The sequence below is a fragment of the Lepisosteus oculatus genome, unplaced genomic scaffold (assembly GCF_040954835.1).
Source record: "Lepisosteus oculatus isolate fLepOcu1 unplaced genomic scaffold, fLepOcu1.hap2 HAP2_SCAFFOLD_48, whole genome shotgun sequence".
Lineage (NCBI taxonomy): Eukaryota > Metazoa > Chordata > Actinopteri > Semionotiformes > Lepisosteidae > Lepisosteus > Lepisosteus oculatus.
Window position 1 is genome coordinate 145711 of NW_027168020.1, and position 27400 is coordinate 173110.

At 47.2% G+C, this 27400-nt stretch overlaps 9 non-coding genes and 1 pseudogene across 9 annotated transcripts; 6 read left to right on the top strand and 4 right to left on the bottom strand.

Moving 5' to 3' along the window:
- The first annotated feature begins 1219 nt into the window (after positions 1 to 1219).
- On the top strand, positions 1220 to 1383 carry LOC138230099 (U1 spliceosomal RNA). The gene has a single exon (XR_011186144.1). It is a non-coding gene; the product is annotated as a U1 spliceosomal RNA (small nuclear RNA).
- A 636-nt stretch (positions 1384 to 2019) lies between these two features.
- Positions 2020 to 2138, bottom strand: LOC138230087 (5S ribosomal RNA). The gene has a single exon (XR_011186135.1). It is a non-coding gene; the product is annotated as a 5S ribosomal RNA (ribosomal RNA).
- A 4921-nt stretch (positions 2139 to 7059) lies between these two features.
- Positions 7060 to 7235, top strand: LOC138230143 (U1 spliceosomal RNA; annotated as a pseudogene).
- A 636-nt stretch (positions 7236 to 7871) lies between these two features.
- On the bottom strand, positions 7872 to 7990 carry LOC138230348 (5S ribosomal RNA). Its single transcript, XR_011186375.1, has one exon. It is a non-coding gene; the product is annotated as a 5S ribosomal RNA (ribosomal RNA).
- A 1292-nt stretch (positions 7991 to 9282) lies between these two features.
- Positions 9283 to 9424, top strand: LOC138230204 (U4 spliceosomal RNA). The gene has a single exon (XR_011186239.1). It is a non-coding gene; the product is annotated as a U4 spliceosomal RNA (small nuclear RNA).
- Positions 9425 to 18053: 8629 nt separating this feature from the next.
- Positions 18054 to 18135, bottom strand: trnas-gcu (transfer RNA serine (anticodon GCU)). Its single transcript has one exon. It is a non-coding gene; the product is annotated as a tRNA-Ser (tRNA).
- Positions 18136 to 19759: 1624 nt separating this feature from the next.
- trnar-acg (transfer RNA arginine (anticodon ACG)) lies at positions 19760 to 19832 on the top strand. The gene has a single exon. It is a non-coding gene; the product is annotated as a tRNA-Arg (tRNA).
- A 955-nt stretch (positions 19833 to 20787) lies between these two features.
- On the bottom strand, positions 20788 to 20869 carry trnas-uga (transfer RNA serine (anticodon UGA)). Its single transcript has one exon. It is a non-coding gene; the product is annotated as a tRNA-Ser (tRNA).
- Positions 20870 to 22517: 1648 nt separating this feature from the next.
- trnar-ucu (transfer RNA arginine (anticodon UCU)) lies at positions 22518 to 22590 on the top strand. The gene has a single exon. It is a non-coding gene; the product is annotated as a tRNA-Arg (tRNA).
- A 4692-nt stretch (positions 22591 to 27282) lies between these two features.
- Positions 27283 to 27355, top strand: trnar-ucg (transfer RNA arginine (anticodon UCG)). Its single transcript has one exon. It is a non-coding gene; the product is annotated as a tRNA-Arg (tRNA).
- Positions 27356 to 27400: the final 45 nt, after the last annotated feature.

Here is a 27400-nt window from a genome sequence, read left to right on the forward strand (position 1 = left end):
ACCAGAGGGACACCCCCGGCGTCTCTTTTTGAGAGACGCCCTGGGGTTTCCTAATGGCCAAGGAGGGTCGGGACCTAGGTTTGACGCCTCCCCCGAAGGACGGCGCCTGTTTGTGCAGCAGAGTGTCGCCATCAGGAGGCTGGGGCGTAAGAGAGCCACACAGCCCGCAGGGTGAGCGCTCCCTACTGGTCCCAGTCACACCTCTTGCAGGAGCAGCAGCAACCGGAGGTTTTCCGGGGTGGAATCTCCCATCCGGGTGCCGGCCAGGCTCACACCTGCTGGGCTGCCCCGGGGGTGAGCCCAGTCGAGAGTCGCAGGGCCAGATCTAGTCACCGGGGAGAAACGATACAAGTGAAGGATTGCTCGGCTCTTGGCACTTGAAAAGACCGACAAATGTCTCGTTCCCGCCGGAGCTGAATGTACCCGCATGTGTGGTGTCGTCTTCTTCCCCCGCCCCGCTGTGTTTGCTATATTGTCTCTGAAGCCGGCCCCCCCGAGACGAGACGGGCTGTTCCTGTGCCCCAATTAACACTTTACAGGTGCCATTCCCCGGCATTGTGGCCATTGTCGGTGCTCACACGCGATAAGATAAGGCGGAGGAGAGCGGGGCATGCCCAGCGGCAGACATTCAAGGAGGGGGCAGTGCGAGGTGAGGTGAGGTGCGACACGCCGGAGCCCCGACGCAGCTAATGCGGAGCACTTGTTGGACTGGCATCGAAAGGACGTGTGTGCACGGAGCGAGCCTTCCCTGCGGCGGAGCGCTGGAACTTTCTCCCCCCCTCCCGCTGCAGGAGTTGTGTGCGCTGCAGCGGTGCCGAGAGAAAAGCACAGAAGGCAGCAGGCTCTGGAGAGCAGGTAAGAGACGGAGCCTTGTGGGCAGGCGAGCAGGCCCGTTTTTTGGAAATTGCTGAAAAGGTTTGTTCGGTGTGTGGCAGGCGCACGTCGCGAGCTTGCGTGGCGATCTGCCGGTCTGGAGTTATGCAAATGAGGCCGAATTGCATCCCGGGACATGCTGCGAATGCGCAACGGCGACTGCAGATGTGTAGGAAACGGCGCGCTCGTTTTCTCGTTTTGCCCACACTTTTGAGTGTTAGTGTGGCGTGTGAGTGTGTGAAAGAGTGGGCCCAGCAGGAGGCGGTGGCGTGCGGGGCGAGGAGGTGGCCTAGGCTGCGCGATTTGTGCTGTGGGTGCGGGCCGCTTGCAGGGGCCTGTTTAACTCATACTTACCTGGCAGGGGAGATACCTTGATCAAGAAGGAGGTTCACCCAGGGCGAGGCTCGGCCATTGCACTCCGGCTGTGCTGACCCCTGCGAATTCCCCAAATGTGGGAATCTCGACTGCATAATTTCTGGTAGTGGGGGACTGCGTTCGCGCTCTCCCCTGATGTGCTTGGTCCAAAATCAGATACGGGAGGGTTAGGACACCACAAGCTGCGTGGCTGCGGAAGGATCCCGGTTCGACAAGAGTGGACGCCGCTGCTGGTTCTCGCTGGCTTTTAGTTAGGGGTCCGGAGAAGCATCTCAAGCTAGTTCCACTACTCCTTCCGGACGTTCATTCCCTTTTCAAAGTCAGTCGTTTTGCTGTAGTCTGCGTTCTTTAGGCTGATTATCGAGGTTAGCCTTTATTTGGTCATGGGGGGCCTCGGTACTGTATGCTGAGTCTAAAGACAGTTTCACCCGTTTTCTGATTGCTCGGTTCTGTACCAGTGCAGACATGTCAAACAGTGAATGGCTGTACCTCTATTGTATCCGTGCTCAATGAATGAAATCGGTAACAAATGAATATATGTCTAGTTATACGAAAAACGAGTGGTTTATCGACTCATCTTCATTTGCAGATTTAGAGGCAGCTTCGATATTCGTTTTACAGACGGGTTTTTTTTTTTGAATATGGGTCACACACATGCCACAGCAACAAAACATCTCTAGAGATGAGGCTATAGATCACCTTTCCATCCTGCAGGTTTTCCTCCCAAAGCCTACGGCACCAACGGCGACCCCTGCTGGCCGGGAGAGCAAAAGCTTACAGCACCTGGTATTCCCAGGCAGTCTCCCATCCAAGTACTAACCAGGCCCGACGCTGCTTAGCTTCCGAGATCAGACGAGATCGGGCGTGTTCAGGGTTGTGTGGCCATAAGCGAAAGCCCCGGCGCCTGACTCGCTACTTGAAGCTGTGTGTGGCGGGGGTTCCGTGCTCCCCGAGCGGGACTGAAGGATCGTTCGTGTGCCACTCTTTGGAAAGGAGCTGCTTTCCAAATCGCATTGCGTGCCTGGATGTTGGCGAATGCGCTCCCTTGTGTTGGCTCGTCCCGCACTGGAGGAGGACAAACAATCTGCACGGAGGAGCACCAGGCAAGTCTTCACCAGACAAAAACCTCCAGTGCACAGCACTCTGGAAACATTTCGGGGCTTTCGCGTGTTTATTTCAGCACGTAAAGCGCACCGGTCCAACACGTCGGCCGGGCGCGCGGCGCCTCCGCCCTCTTGTGGCCTTGCGGCGTCAGAGCAAGAGGCTCCTTCTCGCTGCCCTTCCGCTGTGTTGCAGGGCCCCGAGAGGGAACCCGGAGCGCGCACTTTGTGGGGGGCGGGGGACCGCGTTCGCGCTCTGCCCCCGGTCTCTTGCGCGAGTACTAAATCTCACGGACAGGGGGGCCTCGTCATTGATTGTTACAGGTGAGACGGGGATTAGGAGGAGACCCCGACTGATGGGTAAAGGGGAGCACTAACACCAGAGGGACACCCACGGCGTCTCTTTTTGAGAGACGCCCTGGGGTTTCCTAATGGCCAAGGAGGGTCGGGACCTCGGTTTGACGCCTCCCCCGAAGGACGGCGCCTGTTTGTGCAGCAGAGTGTCGCCATCAGGAGGCTGGGGCGTAAGAGAGCCACACAGCCCGCAGGGTGAGCGCTCCCTACTGGTCCCAGTCACACCTCTTGCAGGAGCAGCAGCAACCGGAGCTTTTCCGGGGTGGAATCTCCCATCCGGGTGCCGGCCAGGCTCACACCTGCTGGGCTGCCCCGGGGGTGAGCCCAGTCGAGAGTCGCAGGGCCAGATCTAGTCACCGGGGAGAAACGATACAAGTGAAGGATTGCTCGGCTCTCGGCACTTGAAAAGACCGACAAATGTCTCGTTCCCGCCGGAGCTGAATGTACCCGCATGTGTGGTGTCGTCTTCTTCCCCCGCCCCGCTGTGTTTGCTGTATTGTCTCTGAAGCCGCCCCCCCCCGAGACGAGACGGGCTGTTCCTGTGCCCCAATTAACACTTTACAGGTGCCATTCCCCGGCATTGTGGCCATTGTCGGTGCTCACACGCGATAAGATAAGGCGGAGGAGAGCGGGGCATGCCCAGCGGCAGACATTCAAGGAGGGGGCAGTGCGAGGTGAGGTGAGGTGCGACACGCCGGAGCCCCGACGCAGCTAATGCGGAGCACTTGTTGGACTGGCATCGAAAGGACGTGTGCGCACGGAGCGAGCCTTCCCTGCGGCGGAGCGCGGGAACTTTCTCCCCCCCTCCCGCTGCAGGAGTTGTGTGCACTGCAGCGGTGCCGAGAGAAAAGCACAGAAGGCAGCAGGCTCTGGAGAGCAGGTAAGAGACGGAGCCTTGTGGGCAGGCGAGCAGGCCCGTTTTTTGGAAATTGCTGAAAAGGTTTGTTCGGTGTGTGGCAGGCGCACGTCGCGAGCTTGCGTGGCGATCTGCCGGTCTGGAGTTATGCAAATGAGGCCGAATTGCATCCCGGGACATGCTGCGAATGCGCAACGGCGACTGCAGATGTGTAGGAAACGGCACGCTCGTTTTCTCGTTTTGCCCACACTTTTGAGTGTCAGTGTGGCGTTTGAGTGTGTGAAAGAGTGGGCCCAGCAGGAGGCGGTGGCGTGCGGGGCGAGGAGGTGGCCTAGGCTGCGCGATTTGTGCTGTGGGTGCGGGCCGCTTGCAGGGGCCTGTTTAACTCATACTTACCTGGCAGGGGAGATACCTTGATCAAGAAGGAGGTTGGTTCGGGACTTTGAACTCTCGGACGCATGTGGATGTGTGTGTCCCACGGCAGCGGGATGTGCATGGTCGGGGGGGGGTGGCGGCTCCAGAGTTGACTGTTGCTTTGTCTCAGAGAGAGTGAAAGTTGTTGGGGTCACTCTTCAGCCTGTCTTCTTCTCAGATCATCAGGCTTTAGGGTGTAGAGTGGAACTCCAGGGCGGGACTGTCTTTGGCCCAGGCCTCTGGAAACTCAACACAAAGCTGCTAGAGAACGAGGGGGTAGTATCCCGCTACAAGGAGAAACTATCACAGTGGCTGTCCTTGCAGTGTCTGTACGGGTCAGTAGGAGAGTGGTGGGAGGAGGTGAAGGTGAGGACAAAGGCCTTTTTCATGGCTGAGGGAAGGAAGGCTGCTGCCAGACGGAGAGGAGTGCTAGCCAGGAAACAGAGGCAGCTGCAGCGTCTCTACACGATGCTGCACAGTGGCTTCGATGTGCTCGAGGATATCGCCCTTTTAAAAAAGGACATCCGGAGCATAGCCGAAGAAAGTAGTCGAGGAGTGCTGTTAAGAAGCAGAGTGCAGTTCTTGGAAGAAAATGAGAAGTGTACTCGCTTCTTTTTCAGGAAAGTGGTAGGCTCCAAGACTGTCATGGAAAGTGTAGTTGATGAGGAGGGACGAGAGAGAACAGAGCCGAGTGCTATCCTCTCCTGCACCGAGGCCTTCTACTCAAGACTGTACAGTTCTACAGAGGTAAAGGATGAAGATATTCATTTTTTTACCTCAAAGCTAGAAAACATTTTGAGTGAAGAAGATAGGGAAGTACTTGAGAGGGATTTGACAGTAGAAGAGCTGAGACAGGCTATGGAGAGCTTACAGAAGGGGAAAACTCCGGGTGCTGACGGGCTCCCTAAAGAATTTTATTGCACCTTTTGGGATCTGCTTCAGGATCCGCTACTGCTCCTATTCGAGGAAAGCTACAAGACAGAATTGCTGCCTGACTCCTTAAGAGAAGGCACTATCTCTCTCTTGTTTAAGAAAGGAGCAAAAAATGACATAAAGAACTGGAGACCCCTCAGCCTGTTAGGCGTGGACACTAAGATCCTGTCCAAAGCCCTTTTCCTGCGCCTACAAAATGTAGTGGCCTCACTGGTAGGGAAAGAACAGACTTGTGGGATAGCAGGACGCCTGATGAGCGACAACCTGGCCTTGTTGAGGGATGTCTGTCTGTACTCTGAGGATCGCTCCCTCCCTCTGTGCATTTTAGGTGTAGACCTAGAAAAGGCCTTTGACCGCCTAAACCGGCAGTACTTAACATCGGTACTTGAGCAAATGAAGTTTGGCCCCATCATGAGAAAGTGGATTAACCTGCTGTACACAGGTAGCAACAGCAGAGTCATGGTTAATGGCAATAGATCACGCACCTTTGAAGTCTGTTCAGGGGTGAGGCAGGGCTGCCCATTATCCCCCTTGTTATTCGTTTTGGCTATGGAGCCCTTAGCCTGTGCCTTGCGCCAGGATCAGGCCATTAATGGGATACCAGTGCCTGGAAGTGGGGGAGGAGAGGTAAAGACGTCTCTATACATGGATGACGTCACCCTGCTCCTCTCTGACAATGCCTCAATTAGCAGAGCTCTGCAGTGCTGTGATCGGTTCTCTTTGGCTTCCTCCGCAAAAATTAACACATCTAAGAGTGAGATTTTTTATCAGAACTGGAGGGAGCCAAAAGAAGGACATGATCTCAGGCTGCAAGAGAAGAGAATTAAGGTCCTGGGGGTGTATTTTGGAGAAGAGATGGGAACAGTAAATTGGCAGAACAAATTGCCAATCTTAAACAAAAAACTGATGCAATGGAAGGACCGAGACCTCACCATGACAGGGAAGGTGCTGGTCATCAAAGCCGAGCTCTTGCCTGTCTTGAATTTTCTGGCTTCTACCTTCCCAATCCCACACCGTGTTGCGGCGGTGCTGAGGAGATTGATGTTTCAATTTCTATGGGGTGGGAAGCAGGAAAGACTCAGAAGGGAAATAATGTACAGGCCGCTACCCTCAGGGGGGAAGTCTGTCCCAGATATTGCTACGAAGCTGCTGTGCATTTTCCTGGCCTCTGTGCTGAGAGGCTTTGCAACAGCACCTGCAGCGCGTACCTGGACTTATTTTTCCAGGCTCTGGGTAGGTAGGGAGGTGTTCAGAGTGTGGGGTGTCAGACCCAAGCTGGACGTCCCACTCTCTGACACATGCCCTGCAATTTATGGGACAGTTAAAAGTTTTCTAAGATCTCACCCAATTGGCCATATTCCCCTCCGAGATGTCAGCGTCCAAAAACTGGAAGATTTCGTAGCACCCCAGAACAATAGGCAGACCCCTGTGGGCATTTTAACATCAGCCCAAACAAGGAAGGTGTGGAAACACACATCCTCTAAATTTCTGTGCAACATTCACAGAGATTTAGCCTGGAGTGTCGTCCACCAGTGCTTACCGGTACGAACTTTCTTGTACCGTAGGGGCCTCACCCCCAGCCCTCGCTGCGTTAGGGTGGGCTGCGGCGAGGAGGAGACTGTGACCCATCTCCTGTGGTCCTGCTTTTTTGCTAAGGCCTTCTGGGCACAGTTTGAAGATTGGTTGCAGGCTCTCTCGCCCCAATTTACCCTGACCGCTGCTTTCATCATATACGGCATCTCTCCTGTCAAACTTCCTCCTGACGTGTTTGACAGGATCTGGGCCGTGGTGAACAGTGGGAAAGACGCCCTGTGGAGAGTGAGGAACATGGGGCTGTTCAAAGGCATCGAGGTCCCAGTCAAGGCAGCAGGTAGCCTGGCCCTGTTCATCACCCGAGAGAACTATTACCTCAGAGATCTGTGGAGAGAAGGGAGGGAGGAAGCAGAAAATCTGTGGGAAATAGAGGGCATTGGACAGTATCTCAAGAAACTGTGAAAAACATTATCATGTTTAAATAAAGAATGTGATTTGCACCAGAAAAAAAGAAAATTGTTGCTATGTAACTGTTACCGTGTCAAAATGTAATGAGATGTGATCATATATACTGTTTTAAGTATGTATATTAATGTAAAGCTTTCTGATTTGTGATTTCCTGTATTTTTTTGTGAAAAGGAAATAAAGTTCTTAAAAATCGAAATCGAAATCGGTTCACCCAGGGCGAGGCTTGGCCATTGCACTCCGGCTGTGCTGACCCCTGCGAATTCCCCAAATGTGGGAATCTCGACTGCATAATTTCTGGTAGTGGGGGACTGCGTTCGCGCTCTCCCCTGATGTGCTTGGTCCAAAATCAGATACGGGAGGGTTAGGACACCACGAGCTGCGTGGCTGCGGAAGGATCCCGGTTCGACAGGAGTGGACGCCGCTGCTGGTTCTCGCTGGCTTTTAGTTAGGGGTCCGGAGAAGCATCTCAAGCTAGTTCCACTACTCCTTCCGGACGTTCATTCCCTTTTCAAAGTCAGTCGTTTTGCTGTAGTCTGCGTTCTTTAGGCTGATTATCGAGGTTAGCCTTTATTTGGTCATGGGGGGCCTCGGTACTGTATGCTGAGTCTAAAGACAGTTTCACCCGTTTTCTGATTGCTCGGTTCTGTACCAGTGCAGACATGTCAAACAGTGAATGGCTGTACCTCTATTGTATCCGTGCTCAATGAATGAAATCGGTAACAAATGAATATATGTCTAGTTATACGAAAAACGAGTGGTTTATCGACTCATCTTCATTTGCAGATTTAGAGGCAGCTTCGATATTCGTTTTACAGACGGGTTTTTTTTTTTGAATATGGGTCACACACATGCCACAGCAACAAAACATCTCTAGAGATGAGGCTATAGATCACCTTTCCATCCTGCAGGTTTTCCTCCCAAAGCCTACGGCACCAACGGCGACCCCTGCTGGCTGGGAGAGCAAAAGCTTACAGCACCTGGTATTCCCAGGCAGTCTCCCATCCAAGTACTAACCAGGCCCGATGCTGCTTAGCTTCCGAGATCAGATGAGATCGGGCGTGTTCAGGGTGGTGTGGCCGTAAGCGAAAGCCCCGGCGCCTGACTCGCTACTTGAAGCTGTGTGTGGCGGGGGTTCCGTGCCCCCCGAGCGGGACTGAAGGATCGTTCGTGTGCAACTCTTTGGAAAGGAGCTGCTTTCCAAATCGCATTGCGTGCCTGGATGTTGGCGAATGCGCTCCCTTGTGTTGGCTCGTCCCGCACTGGAGGAGGACAAAGAATCTGCACGGAGGAGCACCAGGCAAGTCTTCAGTGCACAGCACTCTGGAAACATTTCGGGGCTGTCGCGTGTTTATTTCAGCACGTAAAGCGCACCGGTCCAACACTTCGGCCGGGCGCGCGGCGCCTCCGCCCTCTTGCTGCCCCTGCAGCTGCTTCACTTTTCCCTTTAGTTGCCATCGATTTTTTTGTAGTGCTATACATATACGATTGAGGTATCTTAGAGTTCTCCTTCGAAGACCCAGCACTCTCTTTTCTTTTCCCAGTGTTACTCATATCGGACTTTTTAAACCTAAAAAAAAATCGTTTTTTTTTCTTTCAATTATAACTGAAGTTTAAACAACTAGTGTTAAGTCCTTATTTTTCTGTAGTCAAAAAAAGCAAAAATTAACATTCAGGTCATGAAAAACTCAAAAAAACTCCCCAACCACTAAACTTTACCTCCCACCTGAGCGCCATCTTGAACGCCCCTACCACCAGAGAATGCTCACGATTTCGGAAGCTGTCTCCGGGACGTGCTGATTCCACACATCCTGAATAAATCATGATATTGTTAGTTGCTGTAGCTAGACGTTCAAATGAGTTTCATGGCCAGATGGACTGTTTCCTCCAGCGGTATAATATTGCAGTGAGACAGCACGATGCCTGCAAGACTATGTCACGCTAAACGCCACAGATTGTGTTTGTCCGTTCGTGTCAGTCGTCCCGCAGCCACGGGAAGTGGGACACAAACATGCTGCAATGCTTTCAAGACGTTAGGATTTGTTTGTGCAACATCCAAGAGGAGTACTTGTGGCTTGAATGTGAACTGTACGTGCCCGCCCCCTTTCCTCTGTAGTGCATGAGTTCCTCCCGGCATGCCCTTCGTCATTGTTCTGTCATCTTGTATTTAAAGGGTTGTATTTCTGCTGCTGAAAATAAGCAACGGTTTTCTCACAACGCCCTTTGTTCCCAACGGAGCCCTTGTCTGTCATGAAATTCTTCAAAACCTCAAGCTAGAAGAAGAAGAAGACGACAAATATGAAGCGTTATAGCAACGACATGCCATGAGACGATCGATAACGATTTCCATAGGATCCCCGCGGTTGCCTGGCAACCGTCAGCTTTGCGCAGTGGCAGTATCGTAGCCTGTGAGGTTTAGCCGAGGCGTGATTATTGCTAGTTGAAAACTTTTCCCAATACCCCGCTTCCGCCGGTTTGCAATACAATCGGCGAAAGCAATTTTTGACAGTCTCGTCAGAGACTGAGCAAGGTGTTTAAAGACAGATTTGGTCACGGTGATATCATGGTAGAAAGAAACGAACTTGTTACGTGTCAACAGAAACGCTCTTTAGCTCTTTCAGCTTTATGCAGAGAACAGCGTCTGTCGAGATTACTTTTGTGTCAGCGCGAAACGCCGTGTGCTTGTCAGTATGATTTCATATTGCTCGTAGCGGCGCCTGGCTTTTGTCTGTCAAACGTTAGGTTGCGCTTCTTCATGCTGCATCGTCGGCATGAGTGGAGCATTTTAAACGTCTGTACTTACTGCGCCCCATAAGAAATCGTTTGTCCCCATTCAAAAGAGATTGTGCGATGTCCTGCAGCGTTCGCAAAGCAAACCTTTGACAGTTTGAAAAGAGGAATTTATTCTGCTTCCTGTGCGTGCAGTAGTTACAAAGTTGAACGTCTTTACACGATCTGCTGCAGTTTTCAGTGGGTGGGCTTTGTCAAATGGCTTGGAAAAACGCACTGTGTTTCTGCTCGGGAAACATCATGAGCAGTGTCCTGCATGTTTTCTGTGTATAGCTGTCTTTTAACGCATACAGAATTCATTCGAAATCATTGATTTCTCCAATTAACAAGGGTCTCTTTTTGAACCTGCCAGAAGCATTCTTTCAATGTAACAGATTTACTCCGGGGAAGGGCAGCATGACATTGAGAGTAGCTCAAGCTTTCAGCACCTTTATCTGACTGCATGTATGCAGACACTGCTCAGAATCCCCTGTAAGATTCTCCTTCAATTCCGTTTTGCAGTGCTTTAGCTCTTTCAAAAGGCTTCGCTTTGCTAGTCACAATCCAAGGCTCATGACAGCATTTGAAAACATTCGTAACTGCGTTGGCCGGGAATCGAACCTGGGTTAACTGCTTTGAAGGCAGCTATGCGCAACACTGGCTCGCTCCAGAATAAATCTCACGTCGAGGGCATATTTTTTTCCATTTTACCGTGAGTCGGGCTCAGCTGCACAGAGGAGAGAGCAGAGCAATGAGGTCACGGGGACAGGGGAGTCACACGCTGGCGGTTTGAATACGCGGAAGATCACTGAGGGATCCACAGTATATGGACTCTCCGTGCGCCATCAGTCCGCACTCCGGACTCTGAATCCTGCCATCCGAGTTAAGATCTCGGCGGAACCTGAGGCGCAGTTCCTTCTTAAAACGTAATCTGGTGAGCATTTCTAGAATCGTACTTGTATAGATGCAGCCTTTAATGTGTTGCTAGGTTAAAATTGATGACTTCTTGTATTTCAGTAGGCAACTGCCCTCTTGATTTCGGATTTAATTTCTTTATTACAGGGGCGCTTTTATGAAGACAGAGTCATGTTCAGGTACTTTGCTTGATGGAGGAAGCTCATTTCGGACTCTGTGATCTGCTCACCTGGAAAGGTCTGCTATACTACTACAAGAGAGAAGTAGAGTCTGGAAGAAGGGACAATTTTATGATGCTTTGGAAGATAATGTTTTTTTTTTCTTATACTGAAAATGAAAGGTAGTTGTTTCTATATGGACTCAGTCTTTGGAATTTGTATATATATATTTCAGTGATCCCTCAGCCATTCCTTCTGTATTGTAATTCAATTTCTCTTTTAAAATTCCTTCCCCACTTCTAGGACCTGCAGTTGCTGAACTCCACAATGGCTTCTATTGGAAAGTCTGTGACTGAGACCAAGTGTTCACTTTTTTATGAAACCATTATTTATTTAGGAGCAATGAGCAATTCTTATATAAATGCAATAAAATCATTATGCTCAAACTATGAGAGAGAAAATTAAGGATAATTTAAGAAATCAGTCTTAGCTTGTTTCTATACACAGATGGTATTATTTATTTTCAAAGGAAACCCGCGAGGATTCCCCTGGTGTGCAAGATGTGCCTGAATACTCTTGATCAGCTTCCTGCTCACTTGAAGAGGGCGTGTATGAAGCACGCCACGGCAGAAAACATCAGGATGGCCTCTCAACAGGCGAGGGAGGACATGATGAATCACCTGAAGAACGGGGTCATCGTGGATTACCACAGAATAGAGATCGTGTCTGGTGAGGCAAACAGGATAGTGGTTGTAAGACTGCTAGAGTCCTTGGGCCTTTTTGTACATGGGAAGCCTGAAGACACATTGGCAAGGTGAGATATTTTTAATCTGTAAGGCTTCTGTAGTTTCTTTTTGAAATCATTGTTACAACATATTATGTAAAAGCATGTTGAAAAGAATCTACCTGCATTCCAGCGGCCCTGAGCAAGAAGCCGCAGTCCAGGAGGAAGAGATGCCAGAGGCTGCTCTAGAAACTGAAACAGAAGCGGATAAGGAAGGGGAAGATGTGAGCTCTGAAGAACTCTATCAGCAGTAAGACTTTTTATTTTTCAGATGTATCTATTTTTTACTAAAATTCTAATTTGTCTTATAGGTATAAAATGTTTAAACCGGTGTTTTATATCCTTACAGGCCCTGAGTAGTTAAAAAGTATCAGCAGGCCGGAAGAGAGTGGCCCAAGCTGGACTCTATAGAAAGCACTCCCTGGATGCTCCTCTCCTGATTGGATTCAAACAGTACCTTACCAAGGATCTGGGAGTGGCAAATTATTCTCAGGAGGTATTTATTTTTTAAAGGCATTTAAAATTAAGCAATGGTATCTTCATTGTAAATGTTTTTATTTCTTAGCTTAAAATTCACCCATGTGAAATGATGTCAGCCATAAACATCATGACTCTATATTTCCTACCTGAATCTATTCTACTTAAATTATTACATTATACACAATTTGAGTTCATTTTAAAAAGTAAAAGGTAATGAAAGGAATGCATTTTCATAAGAAAGATAATACCGATATGCATGTGATAATCTTCCTTATATCATGTAGTGCATCATTTGGACACTTTGTGGGCTTCAAATACAAAGAAAATCATGTTCTATGGTACAAGATAAATACAAAACTTAAGCTTTTATTTTAATTAGATTTCTTTATAAAGCATAAGCAATCATTTATTACATCGCTTCTTGAATTAAATCTTTTGACAAGAGGTAAGACTTCTGTTACATTTAAACCCATGTTTAGCTGTGTTTTTTAGATTTAACTGAACCAATTTCTGTGTGTGATAATGTCCTTGAATTCTGACAACATCACACTAAATTACATGATATAAAACAGCTAATGTTTCTAGAGATAAAGTTTCTGAGATGCTTCTAATTACTTTTTATTACCAGGGACAGTTTAATTCACCTTGTACAGTACTGTAAGACCAAGATGCTTTTTTTAAAAGTTATTTAACATTTTATAGAACTTTGTCTACTATGGCAACATGATGTGCTTGGTGAAACTTGGAAAAATACTGCTTGGCCACTTATCTTAAGATAAAGATAGGATAAAGGTTTATCTTTTGCACCTACCTGACCCCCAGGGAAGGCCAATGCTTTCTAAGTTGATGGTTCCCTACAGTAGACTGTACTTTAATTTCAAAGGTAATGTATATTGACCCAAATCAGTTTTGGAATCCAATCTACTGACGAGATGGAGCACATCCTTTTTTCAGGATTTTAGCATCATACGTTTGGTATATTTAGTCCCTAATGCTGAAAGAAATGATCATAGAACATTTGGACACTTTGTGGGCTTGAAATAGAAAGCAAATCATGTTCTATGGTACAAGATAAATACAAAACGTAAGCTTTTATTTTAATTAGATTTGTTTATAAAGCATAAGCAATCATTTATTACATTAATATATGTGAAAATAACATTTTAGCATCATACGTTTAGTATATTTAGTCCCTAGTGCTGAAAGAAATGATCATAGAACATGACATCTAACCTTACCTGCGGTGTTTTTAATCCCTATTGCTCAATGCACGGTGAAAGCATTCCATACATGTGTCTGACAATGAGGAATGGGCCCCTGAGACAGTCATTTGCCTGTTTCACAAATGATCGTATTTTACTAGAGATTCTGTTTGGGATTCAGATGTGCATTCGGACAGCAATCCCTTTCAAGAAATGATACGTTCTGGATGAGGTCAAAGGTGCTGGAACACTGTATCTAGGATGTGTTTGCAGAGACTGTGTGTCTCCTGCTTCAACGCAGTGATAAACAGATGTGCTCCTTTAATTTATTGGTACATGCCCTGGGCAGTAAGCAGTCTGAGGATTTATTTCCAGATGGCATAGAGCAGTGAAGCAGTGAAGTAGTGCAAAACACTGGATCATTATATTATTAGAATCTATTCTACTTAAATTATTACATTATACTCAATTTGAGTTCATTTTAAAAAGTAAAAGGTAATGAAAGGAATGCATTTTCATAAGAAAGATAATACCGATATGCATGTGATAATCTTCCTTATATCATGTAGTGCGTCATTTGGACACTTTGTGGGCTTGAAATACAAAGAAAATCTTGTTCTATGGTACAAGATAAATACAAAACTTAAGCTTTTATTTTAATTAGATTTGTTTATAAAGCATAAGCAATCATTTATTACATTAATATATGTGAAAATAACATTTTAGCATCATATGTTTAGTATATTTAGTCCCTAATGCCAAAAGAAATGATCATTTGTTTAACATGCACAGGTCTGTCTCAAAGGATGCAGTACTCCTGAAGGGTCTCAAACCCTACATTTTGGATGCCTAGCTGTATCCCTCACATGTGGCACCCCAGAATGACTTCTAACCTTACCTGTGGTGTATTCAGTCCCTATTGCTCAATGCACGGTGTACATACTGCATACATGTGTCTTGAGAATGAGGAATGGGCCCCTGAGACAGTCATTTGCCTGTTTCACAAACAGGGACCTGGACCTAGACCTGGCCCGTACGGGGCTCAAACCCGCGACCTTGGCGTTATTAGCACCACACTCTAACCAACTGAGCTAACCGGCCTCACGACAGTGCTCCTCTCTGTGTTGCAAAAAATCAAACTCAGGGAATTTTGTCCTCCTTTGAATAGAAAGCTGTGTAATTCAGTGTACGGGCTTTCTCGTGCAGTTTCATGGTTCTTGTAACCCAAATCCTACACTGGCCTGAAGTGCCCCCCCATTTCACAGCATTTTTCAGCTGATTTAAAATGTACCTAAAGGAGAAGCATTATTGAAGACCATCAGTTACCAAGAGCTTTTGTCAAAGGTTTTGGTGGTCATTTTGAATGACCACAGAGCGCTGTGACCTCGGTTTTACATCTCATCCAAAAGACAGCGCCCTTTTACAACACAGCATCTCCGTCACTATATTGGGGCATTGGGACCCGCACAGACCTCAGGGTGAGCGCCCCCCCGCCGGCACCATTAACACCGCTTCCAGCTGGAAGCTTTGTTTTTCCCTGTAGCTCATCCTCATCCAGGTACTGACCTGGCTCACACCTGCTTAGCTTCAGTGGGTTTTCAGTTGCGAGTTGCAAGGGGATGCAAGTGATGGAGCCGCTCGCTGCAAAAGCCACTGCATTGGCCGGGAATCGAACCCGAGCCTCCCGCGTGGCAGGTGAGAATTCTACCACTGAACCACCAATGCTCAGTGCCTGAGCCTTCAAAAAAGACGCTTTTTTGGTGCTCTGTGCAAAACGCGTCGACATCTGCTTCCAGCTGCAAAATGCCATTTGCGGACGCTGAAGAACTTATTTCCAAGGCAGCGGGTACAAGCGATTGGGCGTTTTAAAACCACCAGGAACAGCAAAGAGGCACGCTTCTTTGCTTGTGCCGAAACACACCGACTGAAAGCGGACAACGTAGTCGGCAGGATTGGAACCTGTGCGGGGAGACCCCAATGGATTTCTAGTCCATCGCCTTAACCACTCAGCCACGACTACAGCAAGCCCCACTGCCGCTGCGTTCTTGCTACAATCTTACCTGGATCGCGAGGCGCCGGCGGAAGCCTATTTCAAAGTCGTTCTCCGTTTCAAAAAAACATTTCCAAAATACAAGCCTTGCAGACAGACACGCCTCAGAGGACTTAAGGGTGGCTTCATGTCGGAATGATAAAGTCTCCCCGTCCGGACATGAAAATGCCACTTTGTTACACACAAAAAAAGAATCAACAACAGAGAAATGCCCACAAGCATTTGAAAAGCCGCACCACGTCGCACTTGAAATAGCTCTTACATTAGTGGTAGACACAGGAATCGCCTTTTTATTTACGCTCTTACCAACGCGATGGAAAGCAAAACAAAGCAAAGCAGAGCAAAACAAAACGAACAAACGAAAACCCTCACGTCCTGCACTTGCATATAACCCCGTTACGTGCCCAAGCGGTATTGTACGTCATCCTAGCACTGCACCCCGGGTCGTACGGTATATGGGAACGAGCACACGCCACGAATCGTCTCGAATCACTCCCTACAGCTGTAAGGCGCCTTGAAGCGTGCACCCCCAACATTCTTCTTTGCGCATCTGTGAAAGGTAAACTCTTGAGCAAACTCTGAACCAGCTCTAAGGAAACTAATCCGATTAGACGTTACTTTGACTCATCTTCTTACGCTCAGTGCCGGATTGCTCAAACTCCAGCTAGGGTTAGGGTTAGCATTCCCACGCTACTTAGACACTTTGTTTACGCTCAGTGCTGGATTTTGGGAACTTCAGGACGAGTGGGAATTTTCTCCTATCTGTCCATTCTGTTTTGTTTTGGAGACTCTTGGCTGCCTATGTTGTTCAGTGCACCGTGAAGGAAACATTTTCCAAAACTGTGTCAGCTCAAAAGTTGTAAGAAAACCTCCCCAGGTGCTTTAACTCTCTTCATTTTTGTCATTTAATGTGACACTCGATGTATAACTGGAGCCTCACATATGCAAATGGTGAGGCTCCAGTTCGACACCCAGTTCCACACCACTTTACAGTATATGACAAAAGCATGGCAGACTGTGCCGGACCAGCTGGTAACTTCCGCTTATTTTGACCATATTAAACATTGGAAATCTTCCCACTTGCATTTGTGACACTTGATTTTGGCTCCACCTAAGACACTCTTAAATCTTCAAACACTTTTCTCTTCTCCCGCAACACACTTGTCTGTCGGCACTATGTGGCAGCGTTGCATGACAACCCATCTCACCACGGAAAGGAACCTAACAGCTTTGGTAAGAGAGTAGAATTACCTGAAGAACTGCTTTCCATGGAAGCAGGACCAAGCGATGTAGCATTTTTATAGTACCAGGAAAGGAGAAGCGGCACTTCGCCTTTGCCGCACAGGCACAAGGTGACGTGCGGCAGACGCCGTAGTCGGCAGGATTCGAAACTGAGCAGGGAGTCCCCAATGGATTTCAAATCCATCGCCTTAACTACTCGGCCACGACTACAGCGAGCTCGCCGCCGCCGCATTCCTCCTATAATCTAACACGGAGTGCGAGGTGGCTGCGGAAACCTTTTTAAAGTCGCTCTCTGTTAAAAAAACCTTTCACAAGATTCGTGCCGGCAGACAGACACGCCTCAGAGGGTTTAAGGCTGGCTTCACGTTCAAATGATAAAGTCTCCCCGTCCGGATGTCAAAATGCAACTTTGGCAGACAGAAAAAACATCAACAAACCACAAATGTGGACAAGGATTTTACAAGCTGCACCACACTGCACTTTCAAAAGCATTTACATTCGTGTTAGACGCAGGAATTGTCTTTGTTTTGCGCGCTTACGAACGCCATAGAAGACGAAACAAAACAAAAGCCCTCAGCTCCTGTACTTGATTATAACGCCGTTACGTGTCGAAGCAGGAATTTACGTCATCTTACCACTGCAACATGGGGAATAGAGGGAAATGAACACACGCTACGAATCGTCTCAATCACTCCCTAGAGTCGTAAGGCACATTGAAGGGTGCACCCCCATCATTAATCGTTGGGCCTCTGTAAAAGGAAAGCTGTTGAGCAGTCTTTGAAACAGCTCGGATGAAACACTTGATTGCTTCCATGTGCATCTGGAGCCCACTTCTTATTTTCACTTCACGCCGCCCAAAGCATTTCTAAAACAGGAGATTCGCGTTTGGGAATGCGCCCTGCCCTACAAATAAAACAGGTCTACGGGTCTGAAACCTGCTCCACGGAAAACAGTTCTGTTGCGCTTTTGATCAAAGGGAGATTCTCTGTTCTTACTTTTTGATTACATAACACCCAAAGGGGCTTCTTTGGAGCTGGATTCCAACCAGCATCCTAAAGTTTCTTGGCGGTATCCTTTACAGTCCTCTGTTCGGTCGACAAGGAACAGAAGGGGGCAGCTTTCCTCACACATACAGTGCAATGTACTGTAGTGTTCCCCTTCATTGAATTCGCAGTTCTGCATCAGACCTCTAACTCGTTTCCTTAGCTTGGATTTAAGCCACGAAGCAGGCTTCTACTGTATAAACGTCTAGAGGAATCACAAACTATTTGAGAGGCCATCATCCCAGGGGGAACTGACAAAGTCTATCCCTAAACACCTAGCGCAGTCTCTCGAGAGACTGTCAAAAATCGCTTTCTCCGTTTGTGCTGCAAGTAAGTGAAAACGCGGTCTCAACCCAGAGCCACTTGGCAGCAGCGGCACGTAAATACTGTTACTACCACTGCTCGATACCAACGTTAGCCTACTATACCATGTTCAGCCACCGCTAGAAAATGTAAGGCTCTAGTACTGGAGCAAACAAAAGGAGAGCCAACGTCAAACGTAGAGAGCGACGAGGATGGGATTCAAACCCATGCGTGCAGAGCACAATGGATTAGCAGTCCATCGCCTTAACCACTCGGCCACCTCATCGATGAAACTGGGCTGTCCAGACATGGGTTGGCGCGCTCCAGATGATCTTTTTCTTTTTTTTCCCTCGTACTCAAGGGTCCTTTTCCTGTTCCACATGCGATTTCAACATTTTCCTTGGGAGATGTCAAGCCAGCAAGCCACTGCTGTGGTTCAGTGGCCATTGTGGAGTTCAGTGGCCCTGTTGTACACAGAAAGCACATTGAGCTCCTTGGACATGAAAAGTTCCAGATAAAAGCCATTTGTCATCCTTTCTCTTGGTGTCGATGTTGCTATTGTATGTAAAGGTGGCAACTTGCTCAGCGAGCAGGCGGAGCACACACCGAATGCAGATGTGTCTGAGTGGTGTGTCCAAGTGGCTGCAAAAGGACAACACTACCGGGGCGCCGTTGCTTAGTTGGTTAAAGCGCTTGTCTCTTAAACAGGAGATCCTGAGTCCGAATCCCAGTGGTGCCTTCTTTGTTCTGTCTTCTCGAACAGAACTGGTCCTTACAGACAACCGCCTACGGCTAGACTTAATTAAATGCAAGTATTCATTTCCTGTCTTTAACGCGACTTGTTTTTCTTAAAATGGATGGAACTTGCAAAACATGAAATACAAACATTGCTAATCAGCGCTAGCGGCTGGCAAAAAAAAAGAAGTCAGCAATGTTTTTTTTCTTTAACCTTAACCCTGCTAATGGAGAAGAGTTAAACGACCGAGTCTATGCAGCTTAAACGGTGCTCATGTCGGGTTCTTAGCTGAAAGGGTGGTAAATCACGCTCACCCCAGTCCTTAATCTTTTAAAAGGATACAATATTGAACCTAGTCGCCACATCACATACATCCTGTTCAACGATAAAAAAGTGACATCTATCCTCGATCCAGAGTAAATCCCACGATGAGGGCATATTTTTTTCCACTTTACCATGAGTCGGGCTCAGCTGCACAGAGGCGAGAGCAGAGCAATGAGGTCACAGGGACAGGGGAGTCACACGCTGGCGGTTTGAACACGCGGAAGATCACTGAGGGATCCACAGTATATGGACCCTCCGTGCGCCATCAGTCCACACTCCGGACTCTGAATCCTGCCATCCGAGTTAAGATCTCGGCGGAACCTGAGGTACAGTTCCTTCTTAAAACGTAATCTGGTGAGCATTTCTAGAATCGTACTTGTATAGATGCAGCCTTTAATGTGTTGCTGGGTTAAAATTGATGACTTCTTGAACTTCAGTAGGCAACTGCCCTCTTGATTTCGGATTTAATTTCTTTATTACAGGGGCGCTTTTATGAAGACAGAGTCATGTTCAGGTACTTTGCTTGATGGAGGAAGCATATTTCGGACTCTGTGATCTGCTCACCTGGAAAGGTCTGCTGTACTACTACAAGAGAGAAGTAGAGTCTGGAAGAATGGACAATTTTATGATGCTTTGGAAGATAATGTTTTTTTTTTCTTTGAAATCGAAATGAATCAGAATATCAGTGCAAAAGACAAACTCTTGGTTTGGTTTAAAGAGATATGGTTTTAAAACAGACAAAATGTAGAAAACAGGTGTTTCTCACTTTTGGAAAAGAATGGACCGGGGGTAATATTTTACTAGGTGCAGTGCTCATCTCACTGGGTTACAGTCCTGCAGTGTCACACCAGGGCCAGTGGCGCAATGGATAACGCGTCTGACTACGGATCAGGAGATTGCAGGTTCGACTCCTACCTGGCTCGGGTCGTTTTTAAACACATCGGGCTACTCCCTAAGTAGTCTGTGCTACTTACTGCATTGTAATCGTACCCAGTAAGATATTTCCTTCATGTAAATGAACTGCACCTGACAGCTTTAGAAAAACACCTGGGCTCAGTACGGTGCTGAGAGCTTAGCGTTGCTGTTCTAATTAGCACGCACTGCATCGGCTATGAGCCCGAACTTTTCAATTATTCCGATCAGTAAGTCAACACGTAGTCCACATGAACGTTAGAAATATTCTCTTGTCTGTCTCTTGTTTGTATAGAACTGAATGTCCCTGACAATGTACTGTTAGTTTTAATTGAAGAACGGCATTTGTGTTCAAATATACCAGACAAGTTTATGTAACTGCTCATGCGACACTCAGTTGTAATTAGTCAAGAAAAAAAAGTCGAACAACAGCTGCGGGTTTGATTCTGAACGTATGAGATTGCAGCGCCTTTTACTTCCATTGACAAATGATAGAGATTCGAAGAGAGATCCTTCAGACCAGCAAGCAAACCCACGGCTTTTTCGGTTTTCTATCTAGGCAACGTTGGTGTCTGCAATAGCATACATGAAAGCGTGATGCAATTTCTGTGGCTACATTTGTTGCACGTCATGCACAGTAAGAGTGTTTCTAACACCAAATAAAAAGTCAACAATTAGCGATCACGCCTTCTCCTCAGTTAACCCACTGAAACCCTTGCTGTTAACAGTTCTTTACTGCGTGCTTTACCAGCACCTACATATCGTGTCGGTTCTTTCAGCTTTATTCATTAGGTTTTCAAAGGCATAAGTAGAGCACCAGAGGTGCGAACGCAAAATGTGTGGTTATCTGAAGAATTGCTTCCCATGGCGGCGGGTCCAAGTGATTTCGCGTTGTTATAGTACCAGGAAAGGAGAAGCGGCACTTCGCCTTTGCCGCACAGGCACAAGGTGACGTGCGGCAGACGCCGTAGTCGGCAGGATTCGAACCTGAGCGGGGAGTCCCCAATGGATTTCAAATCCATCGCCTTAACTACTCGGCCACGACTACAGCGAGCTCGCCGCCCCATTCCTCCTATAATCTAACACGGAGTGCGAGGTGGCTGCGGAAACCTTTTTAAAGTCGCTCTCTGTTAAAAAAACCTTTCACAAGATACATGCCGGCAGACAGACACGCCTCAGAGGGTTTAAGGCTGGCTTCACGTTCAAATGATAAAGTCTCCCCGTCCGGATGTCAAAATGCAACTTTGGCAGACAGAAAAAACATCAACAAACCACAAATGTGGACAAGGATTTTACAAGCTGCACCACACTGCACTTTCAAAAGCATTTACATTCGTGTTAGACGCAGGAATTGCCTTTGATTTGCGCGCTTACGAACGCCATGGAAAACGAAACAAAACTAAAGCCCTCAGCTCCTGCACTTGATTATAATCCCGTTACGTGTCGAAGCAGGAATTTACGTCATTTTACCACTGCAACACGGGGAATAGAGATGTAACGCAACGGGGGCTCAGGCGGGCGCCCTTGCCGCATCTGGTCGGCCCCATCCCGACTGGAGGATCAAACCCGGGACTTCCGCGTCTCTCTGCAGCGACCTAGCCCCGTGAGCTAAAGAGAGATCTCTCCACAGCCCAGTAGCTGTGGTCCTGCTATCACAGGGAAGGGCGGTGACGTCACCCGCTCTTGTACGCCGGCTCTTACACAGTGCCTGTCGGCCGTAAGCGTTACAGAGGGAAATGAGCACAAGCTACGAATTGTCTCTAATCAGTCCCTACAGTTGTAAGACGCCTGGAAGCGTGCACCCCCATCATTAATCTTTGCGCATCTGTGCAAGGTAAACTCTGGAGCAGTCTCTGAAACGGCTCAAAGGAAACACGTGATTGATTCCATGAGCATCTGGGGTTCATTTCTTATTTACATTTAATTCAAGGGAAAGGCTTGGGTCAGTTTCAGACGGCCTCCAACAGCGAGATTCAAGCGCCCCACCTTCAGCCCAATCTGCGCCGCCAGAACGCCAACGGCTCCTCTGGTCTTTGGGGTGTGGTTGTGACCCCTTAACCTAAAGTGTTGGTGGCAGACAAATGGAGACTAACAGGTGATGTCCTAGGACATGACTACATTGTGACACTCGGTGGGGATGGTGACCATTGCTTGGAAAAGAGTGCGAGGCCCCTTTAGAAAAACATTTTGTTAACAGGCATTCTGCCTCAGCCTAAACACCTATAGCTTGCAAAGCGCATGCTATTAGACAGGCACCTCTGCAAGACCTTAAGAGTCTCTTAAACTAGTGATAGTAAGGTGTTCCCAATGGGCGATGTTTGGCTTTCAAATCATCTCTCTGTGGAAGCGCCGAGATGCAGCTGTTTAAGGCTTAGAAGCAGCTGACTGTTTCACTACCTAGCTGATTACTGTCAGTCAGGGAGCTCAGAGGTGAAAAGCCTGTCTGAGAGACAATTCGCCGTCGATCAGTTCAATATGTTCCGTACCAGCTCGGCGCACCTGAGATCATCTTGGTAGCCGTGTAGCTCAGATGAGTGAGAGCGTGTGTGTGTGTACCACCGTGATTGGATGCCGGTCCTTCTCAGGTCACAGTAAACCTTCTGCTGCCTAACTTTCCTAATTTTGGGGATCCCTTTGAAAAAGCAAAGGAAAAAAAAAACTGGCTCTTCATCAGCGTGATCGACCCAACCCAGTGTGCCCCAGTGGCCTAATGGATAAGGCACTGGCCTTCTAAGCCAGGGATTGTGGGTTCGAGTCCCATCTGGGGTGCTACTGTCCCTTTTTGAGCGTACAAATGTCCTTTTGATTTGCAAAGCTGCAACCCCACCTTACTCAGTGAGCGTCTCTGCTTTTCTCTCACATACAGTTGGGAGATGTCTTGCACTGAACGGCCTGCTTCAGATCCCGCCACAGCACTTCAATGGGATTGGGGTCAGGACTCTTACTCGGCCATCCCAAAATACGGAATTTCTATTGTTTCAGCCACTCTGTTGTTGATGTACTCCTTTGTTTTTGTCATGCTGCATGACCCAGCGTCTTTCGAGTTTTAGATCACAGGCAGACACCCTGACATTCTGCTGTAGAATTTCCTGATACATCTTGGAATTCATCGGTCCCTCGATGATTGCAAGCCGTACAGCCTCCGCTATGCTTCCCAGGTGGGATGAGGTTTTGGAGTTGGTATGCAGTGTTTTGTTATCTCCAAACATAACGTTGTGCACATTTACCAACATGTTCAACTTTTGTCACTGTCCACAGAACATTGTTCCAGGAGTTGCTGTGGAACATCCATGTGGTCTTTAGCAAACTTGAGAGGGGCAGTGGTGGTTTTTTTGGGGGGGAGAGCAGTGGTTTCCTCCATGGTGACCTCGCATGATCACCACTCCTGTTCAGATTTCTTCTTATGGTGGACTCATAAACACAGACGTAAGACAAAGTCAACCACCTGTTCGCTAGATCCCATCCCCACTCAGCTAGTCAAAGATTCCCTCGAAGGACTGGCAGGACCTATAATTAGTATGATGAATGCATCGCTTGCGTCAGGCGTTGTACCTGATCAATTTAAGGTAGCGGTTGTTAGACCGCTCTTAAGAAGTCAAATTTGGATCAACACGTTCTTAACAACTACAGGCCTGTCTCAAAGGTCCCATTTCAATCTAAAAGTCTTGGGAGAATAGTTGTTGCCCAACGTCAATCATATCTGGATTCAAATAATATACTTGAGAAATTTTAGTCTGGTTTCTGAAACTGCATTAACAAGAGTCGTAAATGATATTCTCTTAGCTACTGATGCAGGGAATGCAACAGTGCTTGTGCTTTGCTTCTAGATCTTAGAGCTGCCTTTGACACGGTTGACCTCTCTGTTTTGTTACACAGGCTTGAGTTTGAGGTTGGCTTATCTGGAACCGTCCTTCAGTGGTTTACTTCACATTTTACTCATCGTTTTCATTATGTTCAAATATCTAATAATTGTACTGCTTCATCAATGTCACCAGTTCAATTTGGGGTACCAGAAGATCAGTGCTGGGACCAATATTGCTCTCTCTCTCTACATGCTGCTGCTAGGTAGGATAATATGAAAAAATAATATGAACTTTCATTCATATGCTGATGACACTCAAATAAACATTTTGTTTACACCAAACGACAACTCTTCTATTATCAGTTTAGTTAAATGCATTAAGGAAGGAAATACTTGGATGTGTGAAAACTTTTTGTTACTCAACTCTGAGAAAAATGAGGATCTGTTGATCGGAGGCAACAATACTGATAGGACTACTATAACTTCAGCACTTAACTCAGAGGATTTAAACATCTGCCTCAAAGAGACAGCACGTAACCTTGTTGTGAAAGGCGCTATATAGAAATACATTGATTTGAATTGAATTGACAATGTAAAATGTTGTGTGTGTTGTTTGTTAAACAAGACTGTCTTTATTTATCAAAAAATAAAAGGAATTTGCTAGGAATGCAAACGTTAGGTTGCGCTTCTTCATGCTGCATCGTCGGCATGAGTGGAGCTTTTTAAACGTCTGTACTTACTGTGCCCCATAAGAAATCGTTTGTCCCCATTCAAAAGAGATTGTGCGATGTCCTGCAGTGTTCGCAAAGCAAACCTTTGACAGTTTGAAAAGAGGAATTTATTCTGCTTCCTGTGCGTGCAGTAGTTACAAAGTTGAACGTCTTTACACGATCTGCTGCAGTTTTCAGTGGGCGGGCTTTGTCAGAGGGCTTGGAAAAACGCACTGTGTTTCGGCTCGGGAAACATCATGAGAAGTGTCCTGCATGTTTTCTGTGTATAGCTGTCTTTTAACGCATACAGAATTCATTCGAAATCATTGATTTCTCCAATTAACAAGGTTTCCTTAAAGGATGAGTCAAAGTAACGTCTAATCGGATTAGTTTCCTTAGAGCTGGTTCAGAGTTTGCTCAAGAGTTTACCTTTCACAGATGCGCAAAGAAAAATGTTGGGGGTGCACGCTTCAAGGTGCCTTACAGCTGTAGGGAGTGATTCGAGACGATTTGTGGCGTGTGCTCGTTCCCATATACCGTACGCCCCGGGGTGCAGTGCTAAGATGAAGTACAATACCGCTTGGGCACGTAACGGCGTTACACGCAAGTGCGGGACGTGAGGCTTTTCGTTTGTTCATTTTGTTTTGCTCTGCTTTGCTTTGTTTCGTGGTCAAGAGGCGTAAGGTAAGTCGTAATCCAGGGAGAACACTGGTGGCAAACAGTCCGAGGTGAGAGGCGAGGTCCAAAGTCGAAAAGGCAGAAGGGGAGTCCAATATCCAGAATAAACGAGGTAATGGAAAAAACGCCAGGTAGAGCTCTCAAGGAGTAGACTCAATACCAGCGGGAAGCAAGTAAAGATGGTAAAAATAGCACTGCGTACCCCACGGTGGAGTGTGTGCAGGTGGGTTAACTCGTGCGGCGGCGTTTGTTAATAATCACCCTCTGCTGGTGCTGTTTAGATTGCTTAAGAGTTGGTCTTAACTGCCTGGCGGTCATGACAAGCTCCTCTTTAAGCTGTGGTTTAGTTTTGCATTCATGTGTTTCTAGAGCAGTTATTTATGGGGGTGGGTGGGTCCTTCACAGAGGCTCAGGACAAATCCCCTGCATGAAAGTCTACTGTGTGCGTTCAAACAGTCACAGGTCAAGAGCCAGGCAGGAGGACAATGGACAGATGAGCCAACGAACTAAAAATAAAAGAACAGATATGAAAAAGCCACCATCTTTTTCTTTTTGACATTTTCCGACTTTCATGCAAGCCAGGACAAAGTTGCTCGTAGCTACTTGTGGATTCAAATACTCTATCGAGTGCTTTGATGAGTTTTTGCAATTTGATTGTCGTCCTGTCAGCCTGTTTCTGTTTTTTTTTTTTCAATCTAGGGATGGAAAGTATGAGGGAAATGATGGAGCAATCAATAACCGCTCCGGAAAAATGGCAGAAAGAAATGGTCCGTCACTAAGGACATTTGTGAAGCAGAGGAGTGACATCACCACAAAGGCGACTTATTCTGCTGATCGTTTTGGTGAATAATGATTGAGGCGTGTTAAGAGAAAGGTAGCTGCGTCAGCATGCTTAGGCTGCAAAGGATAAAGCAAAGGTTTACTCCATGCTGAAAAGAGAAGAAAAGAAGCACAACGTTTCGACTGTGGAGCCTTCTGCACCATCTTCTTTAGCGATGGTGATGATGTTTACATTGGAAAAACTGAGACACGCATACTGGAGGGGCTTGAACCACCAACTTTTCAGCACCACAGAGTCTGACAGTCTTTTGTGCACCCTACATTTGCAGGTTTATGGTCAAAGAAAACAATCACTTGCGCTTCTTGCAGCCGGCAATCTTTTTCCACTGACAACCAAGAAATGGATTTCATCTTTCACAAGCTGTATGGATTTCTTCAAAAACAAGTTATTCCAGAAAGGAAATGAATTCTTGCATTAAACTGAACCAAGCTGTACATGTTTGTCTGAAATGAGACATTCGGCACAACAAGACACGGAGAGAGGCACCGCTGGTATTCAGACCCAGGATCGCCTGCTTACTAGGCGGGCACTTTAAGCCACTAGGGAACAGCGCCAGCGGAGCACCGCGCTTTTACAGACACTTGGACACATCTGCGTTCGGTGTGCACTTAACCTGCTCTCTGAGCCCGTTGCCTCCGTCCCATTTAATAGCAGAACTGACGCCAAGAGAAATGATGAGAAATGGCATTTATCGGGCACTTTTCATGTCCAAGGAGCTCAATGCCCTTGACACCTCCCCAAGGCGACAGAGCTGTGCATTCTTTGGCGACACCATTTTTTCTTTTGTTTAATTTCTATACTTATTGATAGAATAAAAACGATATGTCATGTACTGTAAGGGAAATGTCTCTTTTCATGGGGAAAGCTAGCACCAGCAAATGTTGTGTTTAGAAGAAGTGATTTAACATGACACGTGACCTAATTTACCGGAGCAAAAGCTCACCCAGCAAGCCCTGCTTTACTTCTACAGGAGAGAAGTACTGTAGAGTCTGCAAGATGTTCAGCTGGGTAGCTACGTCAGCATGCCTCGGCTGCAAAGGAACAAGTACTAGGTTTATTGCATGCTGAAAAGAGAAGAACGGAAACACAGCGTTTCGACTGTGAGGTCTTCTCACACCTGAAGAAGCCTCACACCTGTAAAAGGCTCCATGGTTTTCTTTCTTCTCTTTACAACATGGAATACACCTATTGTCTGCAAGATGTGACAATTTCATGGTGTTTTGGAAGAAAACCTTTTTTCTTTGAATTCAAAATCAATCGGAATTTCAGCACGACACATCAACACTTTTTCTGTTTTAAGGAGATGATATTTTAAACCTGACAAAAATAGTAGGAAACACAAGTTTCTTGCTGTGAAAATTTAGATGGGGAAGTGTACTACTAGTAGCAGTGTAGAGCTCTCTGTGGTGGAGTGCAAGCGCATGTTCTATGGGCCAGTGGCGTAATGGATAACGCGTCTGATTTCGGATCAGAAGATTGTAGGTTCGAGTCCTGCCTGGCTCGTGAGGCTTTTAAACCTCTCAGGTTCCTCGGTAACAGGTTGCCGTC